The sequence below is a fragment of the Melanotaenia boesemani genome, chromosome 8, assembly GCF_017639745.1.
Source record: "Melanotaenia boesemani isolate fMelBoe1 chromosome 8, fMelBoe1.pri, whole genome shotgun sequence".
NCBI classification, from domain to species: domain Eukaryota; kingdom Metazoa; phylum Chordata; class Actinopteri; order Atheriniformes; family Melanotaeniidae; genus Melanotaenia; species Melanotaenia boesemani.
In genome coordinates, this window is record NC_055689.1 from 2,596,853 (window position 1) to 2,616,385 (window position 19,533).

General features: G+C 43.2%; 1 protein-coding gene across 4 annotated transcripts in view; it reads right to left on the reverse strand.

The window, feature by feature from the left end:
• Window positions 1-14,610, reverse strand: part of fam110b (family with sequence similarity 110 member B) — a 38,818-nt gene extending 24,208 nt beyond the window's left edge. For 2 of the 4 annotated variants that reach the window (XM_041992708.1, XM_041992709.1), the window contains exons 1-2: window positions 14,495-14,610; window positions 3,526-3,644 (exon numbers count right to left, since the gene is read on the reverse strand). The gene's annotated coding sequence lies outside the window, so the exon portion shown is untranslated. Of the gene's footprint in view, window positions 1-3,525; window positions 3,645-4,010; window positions 4,733-7,698; window positions 7,881-14,494 lie in introns of those variants that run through there. The other 2 variants (XM_041992710.1, XM_041992711.1) reach the window with 2 other exon arrangements.
• Window positions 14,611-19,533: the final 4,923 nt, after the last annotated feature.

Genomic DNA, 19,533 nt, shown 5'->3' on the forward strand with positions numbered 1-19,533 from the left:
GATCCTAGAACTCCAGTCCTGACTAAGACCAGGAAAGTAGATCCTAGAACTATAGTCCTCACTAAGACCAGGGAAGTAGATCCTAGAACTATAGTCCTCACTAAGACCAGGAAAATAGATCCTAGAACTCCAGTCCTCAGTAAGACCAGGAAAGTAGATCTTAGACCTCGAGTCCTCACTAAGACCAGGAAAGTAGATCCTAGAACTCCAGTCCTCACTATGACCAGGAAAGTAGATCTTAGACCTCCAGTCCTCACTAAGACCAGGAAAGTAGATCCTAGAACTCCAGTCCTCACTAAGACCAGGAAAGTAGATCTTAGAACTCCAGTCCTCACTAAGACCAGGAAAGTAGATCCTAGAACTTCAGTCCTCACTAAGACCAGGAAAGTAGATCTTAGACCTCCAGTCCTCACTAAGGCCAGGAAAGTAGATCCTAGAACTACAGTCCTCAGTAAGACCAGGAAAGCAGATCCTAGCACTCCAGTCCTCACTAAGACCAGGAAAGTAGATCCTAGAACTCCAGTCCTCACTAAGACCAGGAAAGTAGATCCTAGAACTCCAGTCCTCACTAAGACCAGGAAAGTAGATCCTAGCACTCCAGTCCTCACTAAGACCAGGAAAGTAGATCCTAGAACTCCAGTCCTCACTAAGACCAGGAAAGTAGATCCTAGAACTCCAGTTCTCAGATCTTTACACTGTCTTCCTTCTGTTAGTTTTCAAAGACCTGAATCGTTTAGGTCTAGAATCCATTCAGGATCTTCTGGTTGGTTATGAAGCAACCAGATCCCCCAGGTCATCTGGGTCAGGTCTACTTTCTGTTTCCAGAGTCAGAACTAAACTTGGAGAGGCAGCATTCCACATGCTCCTCCCATGTGGAACAAACTCCCAGAAAACTGCAGGTCTGCTGACTCAGCAGTTTTACATCAGGGTTAAAAACTTTTCTAGTTTCTGCCTTTTATCAGAACAACTGTTAATTCCCCACACTGAAACTTTATTTCTGACATTTCATCTATTTTACTTGAACTTTGTTCTTTCTGTTTTTCATTTAATTTTCTTTTGAAGTTTTTCATGCACTTCCTGCACCCCGCTGTAACGCTTTCATGTTTTATGTAAAGCACTTTGAATTGTCTCCTACATGAAATGTGCTATGCAGATAAACTTTCCTTTCCTTTTTTTAATTTTATTTAAATGTATTAAATTTTTTAATGTCTTTCATATGCTTTTTAGCTTGATAATGTAATGTAATTTAATGTAATGTGCACATTGTAGCACTTTGTTGTTTTTTTTAAAGTGTGTTATAAATAAAGTTGCACACCTAAAAGAAGATAGATTGGGAAGCACTGAGCAAGATGGCTGACCTCCCTGAGCTTGGTTCTAGTTCTGATAGAGATTTTCCTTTCAGGTTCTGGTCCCGAAGGAGGTTTTCCTTCCTGGATTTGAAGATTTGATCCAATCCACTGGTTTCCTTGGCTAAGTCATTATTTTATGAACTGGTGAATATGAACACAGTTATTATATAAAGACTAATGCGGGTTTGTTGTAATTGAATTAAAATTCTTTGATTATGTTCGGAAAGTGTCATAAGATTACTTTATTTTGATTTGTCTCTGTACAAATAAAGCTGAAATGAACTGATAAATACTTCTCCTTCCCCATTAAACTAAACTTTAAAGTACGGCTTTGTCTTTTAGTTCCACTGGACTTTGTCTAAGTCTCCTTGCTCAGGTGATTTCTTCTATTCTATTCTATTCTATTCTATTCTATTCTATTCTATTTCTTCAGAGAGTGAAGAACTTGGGCTTGAGCTTGGGCTGGATTTAATCTTCAATGCAGATTTCTTAACATTTTTGTATCTTAGTAACAGTTTCTTCCTCTGTTTCTAAGCTGTTGCTCTTTTTTAGTTGTTTTATTTTAATCCTGCAGAAAAATCATGATCTTACTGAGTTTTATTGTAATATCCATCCTTCTTACCCATTCAGTAGGTTCTGTTCATGCTTCAGTCACTGCTTGATTTTCTGTTATTTAAGTGGAGTCTTACTCTGTCTTTTAGGATTTCTATTTATTTATTTATTTATTTTTTAGTGAATATATTACAGGTGGAACTTTGGGGTTCACATGAATAAGACTAAATCCAGTGAGACAATCCAATCATGTCAATAACTCCTCATAGTCCCTCAAAATGTCTTTCTCTTTGTAAATCCTTTTAATCAACCCCAAGTCAGACTCCTCCTTGTGGTGATAGTTAATTTTTTTAGTCTCAGCAGCTTCTTATTAGATGTTCAGCTGGATGTTTTATTTGCCCGAATAAAACATCCATTACTGTCTGAGGCCATGATGAGTGCAGGATGCTGTCATTCAGTTTCACTGCTTCAAGTGATCAGTTGACATAAAACTACAGTCAGGGCCTGCATCAACAAGATTTTGTCTCTAGTCTTCTTTTCCACTTCTTTCACTCTTTAAACATCTGATTTGTCTGTGCTGCAAATCTAGTTTTGTGCAACTTTTTCAATGAGAATGTTTAAATTTCCTGGATTTATTCTGATCACAGACCTGCAGACTGACCAACTGCAGCAAGCAGTGTCATTCAAAGCAAACTTCAAGATCTCTGGGATCCGAATGGATTGAGATCTGTAGATATCCAGATTAAGCAAATGGAGGAGGACTGAAAACAGTGGCTGGTGCACCTTTATTCACAGCTGCCTGGTCCAGCTCTGCAACTTTCTGTTCCTTTCCAAAAAAGGTGATCTCAACATCAGATGGGACTCAACCTGGATTATCTGACACTCCCATGTAAATGGAAGTTATGATGCTTTGTGTGTTTGTGCTGCAGGCTCTGACTCTGCAGCAGAAACACCTCACACTGCAACTCTTCGCTGGGATTAGACCCCAGCTGTCCTGCACTGCATGAACATCTGAGCTGCAAACATGTCCCACAAGAAATACTCAAGACTGCTGGGTGGATTCTGCTCCATGTTAGAGATAAATATGGATTTTCCACCACATGATCTAGACTATATTGCGCTAGAGGTTTTCACATTGTTCCTGGATAACAGAAGGAGGAAGAACATCCTCCTAAAGACAACTAACACAGACAATGAAACCTCGACCTCTACAGCAACACAAATTCTAACCAGTTATTCTGACTGTGGAAAACGGCGCACAAAACACACCCGAAGAGGTGTCCTATTTCTGAGCACAGCTGTGAGACCATGCGAAAGTGTTTCCCTCTAAGACTCAGGCCTCTGTCACTGGAAACCATAAAAAACAACATAAGTGAAGAACAAATAAACATTTCCATCAGTCTGCACACTGGCCACAGCCCCGCCCCCTCCACCTGCTGCAACATCTTCACACCTTTCTGATTAACACATGCACATGTCTGCTGTCTCATTTTCATGCTAAGGTTAATATTAGAAAGGTAGCACAGAGTCCTACTAATCGTGTTCTCCAGTTCTGCAGCTGACACTCAAGTAGTTAGTGAACATAAAGAATTGATCATCAAAACAGAATATAAACAGAATTTACCTGCTTGACGCAGTTAACAGGAATCTGTTCCGTCAGCTCCAAGATTCCTTATTGGCTATTCGAGGTGGATCTGTCCTCCTTCTCCTCCAGCTGCTGCAGGCTGTCAGTGGGCGTCACACCTGATGGGAAGAAACACGTGAGTCACAGAGTGTCAGAGAACCCATCGGAGTATCAGAGAACCCATCAGAGTATCAGAGTACCCGTCAGAGTATCAGAGAACCCATCAGAGTATCAGAGTACCCGTCAGAGTATCAGAGTACCCGTCAGAGTATCAGAGTACCCGTCAGAGTATCAGAGTACCCGTCAGAGTATCAGAGAACCCATCAGAGTATCAGAGAACCCATCAGAGTATCAGAGTACCAGTCAGCAGTAAATAGAAACAAGAAACGAGACAGCCGACAGTAAATTTTAGACACCTTGTCTCAAAAGAGCTGAAAATGAAGCATGGAATGATGTTTTAGAGAAACTAGTTTCAGGTTGATCACCTTTGGAAGCAGACCCAGCTGTGGTGAAGTGGCCATGCAGCAGATCTGAGATCAGTGAGCTGCTCTCCCATCACATGGAGGACCAGGCGGAACCCTGGTTCCCGTGGAGGAACCTGGGTCTTCTCTCGGCCCCCTTGTCAGAAAACCAGGCTCCTTTCTCGACCCCTATGCAGGAATCATAGTCTTTTCTCAGCCCAAGAACAAGGATCTTTTCTCTGCTTTGTCTTTAGGAACCAGAGTCTTCTCTTGGCCCTTGTCAGGACCCAGGCTCATTTTTCTGCCTCTGTGCAGGAACTAGGGTCTTTTCTCTGTTCTGTCTGTAGGAACCAGACTCTTTTCTCAGCCTCTTTATCAGGAATCAAGCTGTTTTCTCAGCCCCTTCTCAGGTTCCGGTACTACAGTCCCTTGTCAGGGACCCTGGTTCCTGAAGAGAAACCAGACTCTTTTCTCAACACTCTCTGTAGGAATCAGGGTCTTTTCCCGTCCCCCTGTAGGAACTAAATAGACTGAAGTCAGACATTATCAGGGGTCTCATTTATAAAGCTGGCTTTCGCCACTCCCCACACAAAACTTGTGATCTAGCACCGGTACGTAAACTCCGACCCATGCGTACGGAAACGGTGCACCGGTACTTCAACTCCGACCCATGCGTACGGAAACGGTGCACCGGTACGTAAACTCTGACCCATGCGTACGGAAATGGTGCACCGGTACTTCAACTCCGACCCATGCGTACGGAAACGGTGCACCGGTACGTAAACTCTGACCCATGCGTACGGAAACGGTGCACCGGTACTTCAACTCCGACCCATGCGTACGGAAACGGTGCACCGGTACGTAAACTCTGACCCATGCGTACGGAAACGGTGCACCGGTACGTAAACTCTGACCCATGCGTACGGAAACGGTGCACCGGTACTTCAACTCCGACCCATGCGTACGGAAACGGTGCACCGGTACGTAAACTCTGACCCATGCGTACGGAAATGGTGCACCGGTACTTCAACTCCGACCCATGCGTACGGAAACGGTGCACCGGTACGTAAACTCTGACCCATGCGTACGGAAACGGTGCACTGGTACGTAAACTCTGACCCATGCGTACGGAAACGGTGCACTGGTACGTAAACTCTGACCCATGCGTACGGACAGTTTGGAGACGATGCAGGTGGTGAATTGCAGTCAGACTGCATCATGCTCTTCACACCAAACATTAGTTATTGATCCATGTTATCATAAACATTCAAACCAGCAAAGTTACCTGTACTGTGGCATTTAGTGAGCCATAACTGTTCCATAAACATCTGTCAATATGAAAAATATATAAAACAACTTAAATCTCAAACCCTGGAGCACAGAAAAGAGCCGATCTGTGTGGCATCTAACAGCTAAATTATCATCGTGGTTGTAGGCTAAACCACTGATTGACACCATCATTTTGTCAAGGTGAGAAGCAAACAGTCTCCCCCCTGGCCTCCCCCCGCCCAGTATGAGGACCACGACCCACAGCCCCCTCCCCGCCAGGAAGGCTTTACACAGGAGCAAGGATCTGTGAGGAAGTAATGCAGCATCTGAGATGAGAACAAAGGCTCATTTTTAAAGATCTTTTAATGTATTGGATGTGTCCCACATAACTTCATATGCAACAATTTTCGTGTCCAGCTTTGCATGGACCATAAATAGCTGGTTTGGGCGTGTTCAGGATGTGATATGAGATGCACACATTTCCAAGTAGTCTGTGATTTATAAAGGGGAAATTTTGGTGTTGCGCATGGTTTTATAAATCGTGATTTTTTTAGGTGTACGCCATTTTCCGCTTTTGGGCATACGTACACTTTTAGTATAGATCCTACGCAATGTTTTGGGTCTGTGAACCACAAAGTTTTCGGCTAGTCTCAACAGTAGTACATCCCTGGGCTTCTAGGTGGAAAAGACCACAAAAAAAAAAAATCTGTTTCCAACAGAGGGGTCGAAGAGACCCCACCCCCATCTCTTTTACAGGTGGCTGATGCGATATTTCTAACATGCGCTCTGTCTGCAGGTGGGAGTGGAGCTCACCTGTGTGTGCAGGTGGCAGACATGACACAGTTACATGTCAACATTGAGAATAAGATCAATAAAACCAGTTTTTATAATAAAAAGAAAAAATATAAACAGTTCCTGGTTTGAATAAAGTTTGTTGAAGGCGAAAAATCCAAATAAAGGTAAATTTAGCAGAGTTTACTGAAATCCTACTGGTGTCTTTTTATGCTGATAATGTTGAATTCATCATTTACACACTGTTTTAGAGGAGATTTAAAAACATTGAAATATATATCATGTCTTTGAATAAGGCAAAAAAAATATTGGGATATCAGTTATAGGCCATATGGCCCAGCCCTACTCTGAAGAACAGAAACATCCGGAAACTGACCTGATCAACCAGAAGGAGTCCACTGAATTAACCTGCCCCGTACATCACACCTTTTCCTGCCTGGAAAAGTCCCAGGGCAGTTTAGTTCTTGGTTCTGTCGGTGGAAATGCGTTTTTATTAGACTGAAGACGCGTGGTCACAGTTCACAACGTAAACATTTTGCTGTCTGACATTATGATTAAGCCGGCCTGTAGCTGCTGTAAGCCCAAACCCAGAGGTCCAGATGGTCACTCAGTGGGAGCTGCGGTCCAGCAAACACCCTGCCAGCAGTCCTGCAGCTACAAACCCAGCAGCAGAGGGAAAATAACAACACTGAAAGTCAACTAGGATTGAGCTGCCATGTCTTTGACTTGAGGGCTTTGAAATACCTGAACAACAGTGAGCCACCGGACCAGCAAGTCCACATTCAGTCCAACAATCATCCTTCATCATCACCAAATCTAAAATCCTGATCAGCACTAGGTCCTGCTGCCCTTTTCTGATGGACATATCGACATTCCCACCAAATCCTGGGAAATATGAAAACACTGAGCTGAAGTTCTCTAAGAGCAAACAAACCAGAAACCAGTACAATATCATCACCGCACAATTTTACAAAAGCACGATCTCCTGACCTGAGACAAATAACAAATAACATTACTGCAGCATGATGGAGACATTTAGACCAGAAACAAGCTCAGGTGCACCTTCAACTGAAAGCGATTCCCTCTAGAGAACGGTGGTCTGGTTTCTGCTCCAGCTCAGAAACTAACTGACGTCAGTAAATGAAGGCTGACCCTGGTCCGATGGAGAACCTGAGCTAACGGATGAGAAAAAAAACACCAAACAACAGTTCAAACTTACCACAGGAACAGTTCCTGGAGTTCCAAACATCGATCAAACATTTCACAACCAAACGGATCAGGAAGCATGTGATCATGGTACACATCGTTGCCCATGGCAACAGCGCATCTGCCTTTAGATCACAATAAGCTAAAAGTCAGCAAAAAATGCTAATTTCGGGCATGTCATGCTTCGTATCCGTCCAAGCTTAGTAAAGAAAAGTAAGACATCCAGTATCAGTGTTCCACAGGAAGCTTCAGAGAAACCACAGCGAGAACAGGGCAGCAGAGAAAAAACCGATTAACATAAGACACATAAGCTGATGTCTTCCTGAGCTAATGAGTTTAACAGTCTCATCCTCCACACTGCTCCACAACACCCTTCACCAGGAAAACTGCTCTGCAGGGACCACCGATCTCCACGGCTCCGTCTCAGCTGCTGGACATTCCTTACCACGCCAATCCTGCCTGGTGAAGAAGACCTCTGCAGGAGGAAGGATCAGCAGGAGAACAAGCAGCTGGGCTTAGAAGAAGCAGTGCCAAGATCTGTTCAGGACTAATCCCTCCATCACAGACCCAGAGCCAAGAGGAAAGACATAATGCTGCTGCACGTCAACTTTCAGTCCTTCGTGGGTGCTGCAGAGCCGGACAGATTACAGATTAACCCTCAGGTTTTCACTCAGGTGGGACAGAAAATCAGACACTCGCAACACTGTTTGCATGTACAGCTGATTTTCTGAAGCTAGAATAATAAAAAAAAAAAAAACATTTTACATCCCTGAAGAAATATTTATTTCAAGCTTCACACAAACCAGAGCTGCAGTAGTCCTGCAAACTTTAGTAAAGATGGAAAAAAAAATAATGGATCATTTTTTCAACGTATAATGCAAAATAATAATAATAATATAATAATATTACAGGGTGATATGGCCCAAACCATGCGACCAGAAAGCATGTCTGCTTTAAAAGAAAAACCGTGTAAGTAATGGAGCTCCAGGATGAGTCCATGAGCTCCAGAAAAATACTAATTGATTAAAATTAGGAATAAAACACATTTAGGTCAGATGTGCTGCTTCCTGCACGGAGGACCGGATAAAAGCAGCACAAAGGTTAATCCAGTTTGTCAACGCTGCAGCTCCAACACACAGCAGCCGCCATCTTTACTGAGGCAAAAACCGAGATGTTAACCCTCATCAGTCTCAGCCACAGTCACCCAACATGCACCACTAAGCAACATCCATCCTTCTGCTCTTTATTAACATGACGAATGATTTCTCCTCAAGTTACTCATGTAAAACAAGTAAATTCCTCCTCCAGAAGAAGGCTCTCCAGCTGATATTAGGACACTGGTACCAGTCATGAGGCAGACCAGACCTTTCTCTTACAGCCAGTCATTGGTTTATTAGCTGAAGCCTGTTGGGTCCTCATGCTATTAGCTGTATTAGCAAAATGTCTCTTTTTCCAAGGACGATTTCTCAGTTTATGTTCATGTTTGCTGCTCCATCACCCAACATCATCGTTGTCCCCGTCACCATGTCCTGACATATGTAACTTTACTGTTGCAGAAAACAAGCAGGAACAATGATGTTGTGTAAACTGGTAATAAACTTCTGTCCATGCAGAGACATTCAGCCCTCCATCACCAGGCATGAAGGATGGTGGTGTTCAGTTCCTGCTGCTCGCAGCTGATCCACAGCTTTCCTGTCCAACATCCTCTCTGTCACCCTGCAGCTCAGTCATGGACCTTAAAGAGTTAATGCATCCCTAAAATGTGTTTTTGAGCTGTAAACAACACAGCATTACTTAATTGTGAATAAAACCACCTATACTGTTGATAATTTCTTTAAAAAACAGGATTTTGTCAGTGAATGACTCAAAAATGACTCAAAACGCCCCCTACAGGGTAAAACCAGGTTTTGTTTTTCGTGATGTAGAGGTAAACTTGGTGCTCCTCTATGTCATGAGAAAACTTTTAAAAACCTCCCAGCCCACTCACTCCAGATGCAAATAGGTGGGTCCTCATCTTGCAGGCATAGAAGCCACGCCCACCAACGCATATGGAGGGATGTGAACTTATCTGGTGTAGATCTGCTAGTTCCAGACTTTGGACTTTTACAAAGCTTTTGATGAATTATTCCTGCAATGGGACGGATTTGTGCTTCTGAGGGTGTAAAAGTAACACCGGACTTTATTCTTTACCTGCTGATCCTCATCTGGCGACAGACAGCAGCTCAAATCGTAGCAGCAGCAACTTCCAGCTGCAACTTCCTGCAGCTGCTACAACCTGCCGCAAGTCTCCACAGCTTTCCAGAGCTGCTGGAGCTGCTGACAGGCAGCTAACAGCCATACACTGTATATAAAAGATGGACGGAGCCTCCGTGACGTCACCCGTAGGTTTCTGAAGAGCAAAAGTGAAGCTCGTTGGGCGTTCCCACCGTCGCCATCTTGGTAGCGTCAAGCGTGTCGTTAAAATCCAAAAATGGGCAAAGAGGTGGAGCTGGGAGGGGGACTGTGAAGGTGGGGGTGGATGATTGACAACCATCAAACTCCAAGCTGCCTGTAGCTAAGAGCTAACCGAGCTAACCTGGAGCAACGGTAGCTAACCAGCTAACAGAGGTAGGTGAGTTAAAGCTAAGGCACGCTGTTAGCCGGTTAAAAACCACGTTTGTACTGGACTCTCCCTTCTTTCCGCGGATATTGGATACCTGTCCATCAAATGGACACACCCCTAATTATGCCGAAATTTAAGATTAAATAACATCTAAAGGGATGGGTTAGAAAAAAAATCACCCCCTTACAGTTGTCATGAAGGTAAACTTGACCTATTAATCCTAAAATGGATTTTTGTACCAGGCTTTAAACATGTTTATTTCTGCTGTGAAGTTGATCTTTTTAACATGGGAGTCTATGGGGATTTGTTCTGTTTTGGAGCCCCTAGTGGATGAGGGGGGAACTGCAATTTTTGCACTTCTGCATAGGCTCCACATTTTACTGCCGGAGATTTCCACTTGGTAACAGCACTAACGGCTCACACTCATACATTCAGGACCACCTGGTTCATGTGTAGCTGAGGAGATTCAGGAGGGAAACGTCTTCCACCTCAAAGACGCTCTGTGGCGTAGCTGCTTTGTGAATCTCGCTTTACATCTTGCCAGTCTTGCTGACTGTCAATCATTTCTGCCTGTTTCTTCCCGACTCGCCTACTCTCCGCCCTGGTCATGGTACTTCCAGTACTACCAGCAGTACCAGTACTACCAGCAGTACCAGTAGTACCAGCAGTACTAGTAGCAGCAGTTATCTTCATGACCCCCCATACCAGGGCTTCTTTAGATCCATATGCATCCACAAACTCTGAATGAGAACTGAACTGAATTCTGGATCAGAACTGAACTGAACTCTGTCAGCTGTTGGAAACTGGTTTTCAGACAACTGAATGTATCCCAGATGTCCAGGACAGTTTCAGTGCGTGACCTTTTGGGGAATATGCAGGTTTCTACATGAGGCCCAAGGAGACGTGTGGACAAGCAGGGTTTCCTTGCAGCTGCCGGGACCATCTTTCTGCTGTGATGGCTGATCACTGCTACGGGGCAGAAATCGGTTTTGGGCTGTTTTAGTAAAATTATCTTAAAAAAAAGGAAAATAAAATGACTCATCCACATGTTTTACACTATGTCTGACAGGAATTTGTTACTAGTTGATACAACTGCCAGTAGATACACATTCATGGAGTAAAGCTTGGTATACAGGCAGTTTTGGGATGTGTGCGGTTATGTTTGTGGTGTAAAAAGTCAAACTCATTTTCTGACTGGGAATGTGAATTCAGTGTAAAAATGCTGTAGGTTCCAGTCTTCACTAACTTCCCTAATGATGCAGCTTTCATTGATATTTTAATATTTATGGCAATATTTGAAAAACTAAATGTACAAAAGAAAAAAAATCTCACAAAAATGTTTCAAAACTTGTCTGAGGAGGAAGAGACACGAAGACTCAGAGAATCCTGGTCCAGCAGGAGCTCCACTCTTCTTCTACTACAACCCTAATGCCAAAGAAAATGTAAATAAAACCAGAAAGTAACGATTTCCAGATCTCATCAACCCATATTTTATTCCCAGTAGAACATAAACATATGATGAATGGAACGGAGACTTTCACCATGTGATGAAAATATGAGCTGATAGTGAATCTGATGCAGCAACACGTCTGGAAAAAGTTGGAACAGGAGCAAAAAAAGGCTGGAAAAGTACCTGGTACAAACCAGAAACACCTGGAGGACCATTGGACAACTAATCAGGTTACCTGGTAACAGGTCAGTAACATGACTGGGTATAAAAGGAGCATTTCAGAGAGGCAGAGTCTCTCAGGTTCACCAATCTGAGACAAACTGGATCTAAAAGTTGAGGAAACTGTTCCTCAACATAAAATTGTGAAGACTTTGAAGATCCACCATCTACAGTGTAGAATATCATCAGAAGATTCAGAGAATCAGGAGGGATCTCTGTGTGCATGGGACAAGGCTGGATGCTGGTGATCTGCATTGAAAGCAGACATGATTCTCTACTGAAAACCACTGCATGGACTCAGGAGGACTTCTGCAGACTACAGAGGAGAGGGAGCATCCAGCTTGTTATCAGTGGACAGGTGAAAAGCTGCATCTCTGATGGGATGGGGCTGCATTAGTGCCTATGGCGTGGGCAGTTTCCACATCTGTGAAGCTCCATCAATGCTGAAAAGTACATGGAGGTTTTAGAGCAACATCTGCTCCCATCCAGACAACGTCTCTTTCAGGGAAGGCCTTGCAGATTTCAGCAAGACGATGCTGAACCACATCCTGCATCCATCACAGCAGCATGGCTTCACAGGAGAAGAGTCCGGCTGCTGAACTGGCCTGCCTGCAGTCCAGACCTTTCACCAATACACAACATCTGGAGCATCATGGAAGCAGGAATCCAGCAACCAAGGTCCAGGACTGTAGAGCAGCTAGAATCCTGCATCAGACCAGAATGGGACAACATTCCTCTCCTAAAACTCCAGCAACTAGTCTCCTCCCTTCCCAGACGTTTCCAGACATGTTAGAAGAAGAGATGCTACACCATGCTGAACATCACCCTGGAACTACTTTTTACACCGTGCCGAACACCACCCTGGAACTACTTTTTACACCGTGCCGAACACCACCCTGGAACTACTTTTTAAACCGTGCCGAACCTCTCCCTGGAACTACTTTTTACACCATGCTGAACACCACCCTGGAACTACTTTTTACACCGTGCCGAACATCACCCTGGAACTACTTTTTACACCATGCTGAACACCACCCTGGAACTACTTTTTACACCATGCTGAAAGTCACCCCGGAACTACTTTTTACACCATGCTGAACATCACCCTGGAACTACTTTTTACACCATGCTGAACACCACCCTGGAAATACTTTTTAAACCATGCTGAACACCACCCTGGAAATACTTTTTACACCGTGCTGAACATAACCCTGGAACTACTTTTTAAACCATGCTGAACATCACCCTGGAACTACTTTTTACACCGTGCTGAACACCACCCTGGAACTACTTTTTAAACCATGCTGAACATCACCCTGGAACTACTTTTTACACCATGCTGAACACCACCCTGGAACTACTTTTTACACCATGCTGAACACCACCCTGGAACTACTTTTTACACCATGCTGAAAGTCACCCCGGAACTACTTTTTACACCATGCTGAACATCACCCTGGAACTACTTTTTACACCATGCTGAACACCACCCTGGAAATACTTTTTAAACCATGCTGAACACCACCCTGGAAATACTTTTTACACCGTGCTGAACATAACCCTGGAACTACTTTTTAAACCATGCTGAACATCACCCTGGAACTACTTTTTACACCGTGCTGAACACCACCCTGGAACTACTTTTTAAACCATGCTGAACATCACCCTGGAACTACTTTTTACACCGTGCTGAACATCACCCTGGAACTACTTTTTACACCGTGCTGAACATCACCCTGGAACTACTTTTTATACCGTGTTGAAAATCACCTTGGAACTACTTTTTACACCGTGCTGAACTTCACCCTGGAACTACTTTTTACACCGTGCTGAACATCACCCTGGAACTACTTTTTACACCGTGCTGAACTTCACCCTGGAACTACTTTTTACACCGTGCCGAACTTCACCCTGGAACTACTTTTTACACCGTGCCGAACATCACCCTGGAACTACTTTTTACACCGTGCCGAACATCACCCTGGAACTACTATTTACACCGTGCTGAACATCACCCTGGAACTACTTTTTACACCGTGTTGAACATCACCCTGGAACTACTTTTTACACCGTGCTGAACATCATCCTGGAACTACTTTTTACACCGTGCTGAACATCATCCTGGAACTACTTTTTACACCGTGCTGAACTTCACCCTGGAACTACTTTTTACACCGTCCTGAACATCACCCTGGAACTACTTTTTACACCGTCCTGAACATCACCCTGGAACTACTTTTTACACCGTCCTGAACATCACCCTGGAAGAACTACTTTTTACAGACGTGTTGCTGTATCAGATTCGCTGTCAGCTCATATTTTCCATCAGATGGTAAAATGTCTCAGTTTCATCATGTGACATGTTGTTTATCTTCTACTTGGAATAAAATATGAGTTGATGAAATTAATAATTCACCACATTATGTTTTTATTTACATTTTTTAAAATTGTGGTTGTCTTGCTTGTTGGACTGAAACCCGGTTTGAAGGTTCAGGATGTCCACAGGAGGACCAGACGAAACCGGACCCGGGTCTGGGAAGTGGACCCTAAAGACCTTCAGATCTCATTTCTATCACGTGAAGCTCAGGTGTCCATCTGGTGGGGCCGGCTCAGCGTTAGCAGCTGACAAGCACAACATACGCGTGCGTACGTACGTGCGTGCGTGCAGTGGTGGTGCAGTGCAATGCCAAACCCCCACCGACACAGCCGCACGGCACGGCCCGGAATGTCTGGCAGCTCGGTATGCACGGCCACCTTTTAAAGCCCTCCGCACACGCGCACACGGCTTGCAGCCAAAACCCGTGAATCTGCCGGATCACGGCCGATGGACAACAATAGTCTCGACGTCACAGGACCGACTGAAGGAAAAAAAGAAAGAAAAAAAAAATAGCTCCATCACAGAGCGTGTCAGTGATGTTTAAACCGGGACAGGAACGTTAGAACCAGAACCGAATCGGGTCTCCGTCCTACCTGAACATCCAGCTCCAGAATACAAAGGATGCTGCAGCGATTTCTCTCCGTTAGATCGGTGCGTTATCTCGGCCTGACAGCATCCCGTCCTCCACCAACAGCCCCGCAGTTGTCAGCCTGCCCTTCCGGTCCAGACTTTCACAATAAGAGCCCTTCCTTAATGGCACGTTATAAAGCCGAAAATTGGTCCACGAGCAGGGGCGCATCTACTGGGGGTAACTTCCCCCCTACTTTAGGTTAGAGTTGAAGATGGCCACTGAGACATGTATCTCACTGATAAGACATGTTTCCATTTACAACCTGCAGGTGTGTTAAGAGATCAGATATGTTGAAGGTTTACTAACGTAGCCAGTTCCTTTTATCAATAATTATAATAAAAACTAAACATGATATTTTTTTTTAATAATGGAGAAACACTCTAAAACTAATAGATCATTCTAACTGTCACTCAACATTTTTTAGATATGCAAATGCAAAGATGATCATTGGAGAAACCTAGTTGTATTCTTTTTTTTTTCTTTTCTTTTTTCTTTCTTTTTTTTTTTTGGCACATTGTGCTTCTTAAATAACTGAAGTTATTCATTATAAGTGAGAGGCAAGAAATAAAGATACTAAAGAACACCTATTCCAAAGACTGGAACAGCTCCAAATGGGCATGTCATCATACTTTAAAATTATTAACTTCCTTTTAAATACTTAATACTTTTTTTGGCTTGCTTGCTTGCTTATTTATTTATTTACTTATTTATTTATTTATTTATTTATTTAAAAAGCTATTGTATTATTTATACTATTATTGAGCTAATGAACTAAAAGTACTAAGTTTCATACAATGGATTTCCTCTGATTTGTTGTGTTTAAAAAGAAGTCTACAGTATTGTGCACCAACAGCCCCATGGCACCATTTTTCCATCCTAACCTTGTTAATGTTGATTAAACATAAATACATTAATTTATTCAACTTTAATTTAAGATGAGTATTAGGAACCCAAATTTCTACTACCCAAATTTCCCTGAGGGCTCTCTGAAGGGATTAATAAAGTATTTCTATTCTATTCTAACAACTTGATTCAGATTTAGTTATACCCACTAAATGTAATCTTTTAAAACTGATGTTACCATTTACAGTGTGAGGATGACAAACACCACCGTGCCTAGACCTTTAAGCCACATATGCCACCCAAGCAGCAACCTCGGCCGTTAGGGGCTGGCTCCAAAGCAGAGCAAATCCCCATAGACTCCCATGTTAAAAAGACCAACTTCACAGCAGAAATAAACACTTTTAAATCATGGTACAAAAATCCATTTTAGGATTAATAGATGAAGTTTACTGTGACAACTGCTAAGGGGGTGAATTTTTCTCTAACTCATCCATTTGGATGTTATTCAATCTTGAAATTTGGTATAAGTAGGGGTGTGTCCTTTAGATTGACATGTATCCAATATTCGCTGGAAGAAAGGAGAGTGCAGCACAGCCGTGGTTTTTAGCAGCTAATAGTGCGCCTTAGCTTAAACCCCCCTACCTTCATTAGCCGGTTAGCTCACGTTAGATCCGAGTTGGCTCAGTTAACTAACAGGCAGCTAAGACTTTGATAGACGTCAATCATCCTCCCCCACGCTCACAGTCCCCCTCCCAGCTCCGCCCATTTTTACTTTGCCCATTTTTGTATTTTCTGGCAGCGAAGGCAGGCGAAATGTTGCCAAGATGGCGATGGAAGGAACCTCCCAACGAGCTTCACTTTTTCTCTTCAGAAACCTACGGGGGACGTCACCGAGGCACCGTCCATCTTTTATAAAGTCCATGATGCCACCACATGTAATTTTCTAGATCCTGCACTGACTGCTCCCAATCAACATTGAAACTTTGTTTACTCAAAAAAACAGTCTAAATGTTTAACTTTGGATTAAAGGAAAGGGGAAAAGTTGAACAGTTCTATTAATCATAGTAAAAACGTAAATAAATGAGTTCCACTGTTATGTTGTCTGTGCTTTCATTTTGAAGGTTAGAATCTAGCAGCTTCCGGTCAGTGTCGTCACTGTGGCGGACTTGATGTACCTCCCAGCAGCCCAAAGTCTGCAATGAGAGGGAGAACTGACCAGGAGCGCAGGCGCAGACTGACCACCGTTTCGTCGCCTTTTAAATAAACTCCGACTCCTCACATCACCAAAGCTTGACTTCCGGACCCTTTCCGTCTGATTTAGTAGTGCTAAAGGTTGAGGTGACCACATTTTTGCTGATATAATCAAGTGTTTAGCAGGACCGCCACCCCCCATCCCGATTGAAAATGGATCGGTCCGTTCATTAAAGGGCCAGTTTGCTAATTCTCTTTGCGGGTCTAGTGCCCATCCAGTTTCACAGTGGGGTGTTAATGTTCATGATAGATAGATAGATAGATAGATAGATACACACACACACACACACACACACACACACACACACACACACACACACACACACACACACACACACACACACACACACACATACACACACACACACATACATACATACAGACTTTGGGCCCAAACAACGTGGTCTGGTTTAACCAGCACAGCCTACCTGAGTATTGTTGCTGACCATGTCCATCCCTTTATGACCACAGTGGAGCATCTTCTGATGCTACTTCCAGCAGGATAATGCACCATGTCACAAAGCTCAGATCATCTCCACCTGCTTTCTAGAACATGACGATGAGTTCACTGGACTCCAACGGCCTCCACAGACACCAGATCTCAGTCCAGTAGAGCAGCTTTGGGATGTGGTGGAACCGGAGATTTTTATCAACTGTGTGATGCTGTCATGTCAATATGGAGAAAACCTCTGAGGAAGGTTTCCACCACCTGCTTCATCTATCACATCAAGGACTGAAAAGGGGGTCTGACCCGGTACTAGAAGGTGGACTTGATACAGTGGAGAAGCAAGAATGAGGTGGAAACTATTTAAGGCCACTGATCTCCTGTTAAAATCACTGTTTCATTTAATAATAGGTGGCGGCTCAGGAAGAAAAGCATTTGTCTGCCAACCGTAAAGTCAGTTTGATTGATTCCCAGCTTCCCCTGACATGGATCTTTTAGTGATGCCACAATAACATGTTTTTCTTGTGTTTTACAAAAGATGGCAGATATTGAAGTTGGAAGGAAGTGTTGGTTTTCCATATCTTGGAATTCAGAGACAGCTGGATAAGGTTTCTGCTCTCTTACTCTAAATATGCTCAAACAAAACAGTTTATGAGACCAAAGTCATCATGTGTCTTCAGAATAGCCTTTATATGCTGAAATCAAAACTGTACCCCAGATACACTGCTAAATTAATCCCAGAATAATGTAAAAAAAAAACAAGAAAACAAAAAACAAACAAACACAACAACAACAAAAAACAAAACAGAAAAGATTGTAATTTTGGCTGAATTCGCCAATAACTGAATTTCTTTATAACATTAAGTGGGACTGATTGTTTCCACTTCATATTTGTCTAAATCAAGGACAACACTGCTGTCATCAAGGAAAAATATGGTTAAGAATACATTTTTCAACATCTAATTCAACATTCACCACGTTTCATGAAGTCTATTTTTCCTGCTTTCTGACTGAAATGGCGTACCTCAAATGAATGAAATATTTAAATCTCTACAACTACAAGGTCTGTATGTTCAATACTGGTCTCAGAAGGAAGGTGAGACATGCAAGATTACAACAGAAGTGTCAAAATCAAGCTCTGCATTACTGTGTCCAAGTAAATGAAAACAGTAGAAAGACTAAATGGTTGCCTCCTCCTAAAAGAAAACCATAATACTTTAGGTGAAAACCACAATATAGCAACACAATTCATCTAGGAATTAGTAAAGAAGTCCAAGGAATAAGTAAAATAGTCCTAGTAATAAGTAAAGAAGGCCTAGGAATGAGTGAAGTAGTCCAAGGAATGAATACATTAGTCTGTCATTAGACTGTCATGGTCTTTGGGTTCAGGTTTTGGGGTTTTTGTTTAACCAGAGGATAGCAGCCCAATTCGTCTATATAAAAAGTAGCCCAAAGAATAAATTATGTAGTCTTAGGAAATAGTAAAGTTGTAGGGGAATCAGTAAACTAGTCATAGGAAGGAGTAAATCAACCCTGGGAATTAGTAGAAAAGTAGTAGGAAGTAGCTGGAATTTGTAAAGTAGTCTTAGGAATAAGTGAAGTAGTCCTAGGACATAGTAAAGTAGTAAAAAGAACGAGGAAAGTTGTCCTAGGAATTAAAACCATCCAGCCTCCATTTTCTACATCTTATCCAGGGTTGAGTTGCAGGGGCAGCTGCATAAGCAGGGAAGCGTAGACTTCTCTCTCCCATTCGCCAGCTTGTCTGGGGGATCCCGAGGTGTTTCTTAGGCCAGCTGAGAGATGTAGTCCCTCCGGCATGTCCTGGGTCTTCCCCGGGGCCTCCTCACCGTGGGACATGCCTGGAACACCTCATCAGGGAGGCATCCAGGAGGCATCCTGACCAGATGCCCGAGCCTCCTCATCTGGCTCCTCTTGATGCAGAGGAGCAGCGACTCTACTCTGAGCACCTCCCGGATCACAGAGTTTTTCACCCTATCTCTAAGTGAGAGCCCGGCCACCCTCATTTCGACTGCTTGTATTCCAGATTTCATTCTTTTGGTCACTACTAACAGCTCATGACCATTGGTGAGGGTAGAATTGTAGATTGACTGGTAAATCGAGAGCTTTGTCTTTTGGCTCTTCACCGTAACAGACCGATGCAGAGTCTGCAGATGCTGCACCAATCCGCCGGCCAATCTCCTGCTCCATCCTTCTCTCACTCGTAAACAAGACCCCGAGATACTTAAACTCATCCACTTGGGACAGAACCTCATTCCAGACCTGGAGAAAACACTTCACCTTTTGCTAGCTGAGGACCATTGTCCTTAGCTAGCAAATTATTGTGTTTGGAAACAAAGATGGATGTCTCAAGGTTGGTGTCCAGCTTCAGTCAGCAAAGTTCAAACCAACAGATCAATTCAGAAATCTTGGTGACTTGAAACTAAATTTTAACAGCCATATTA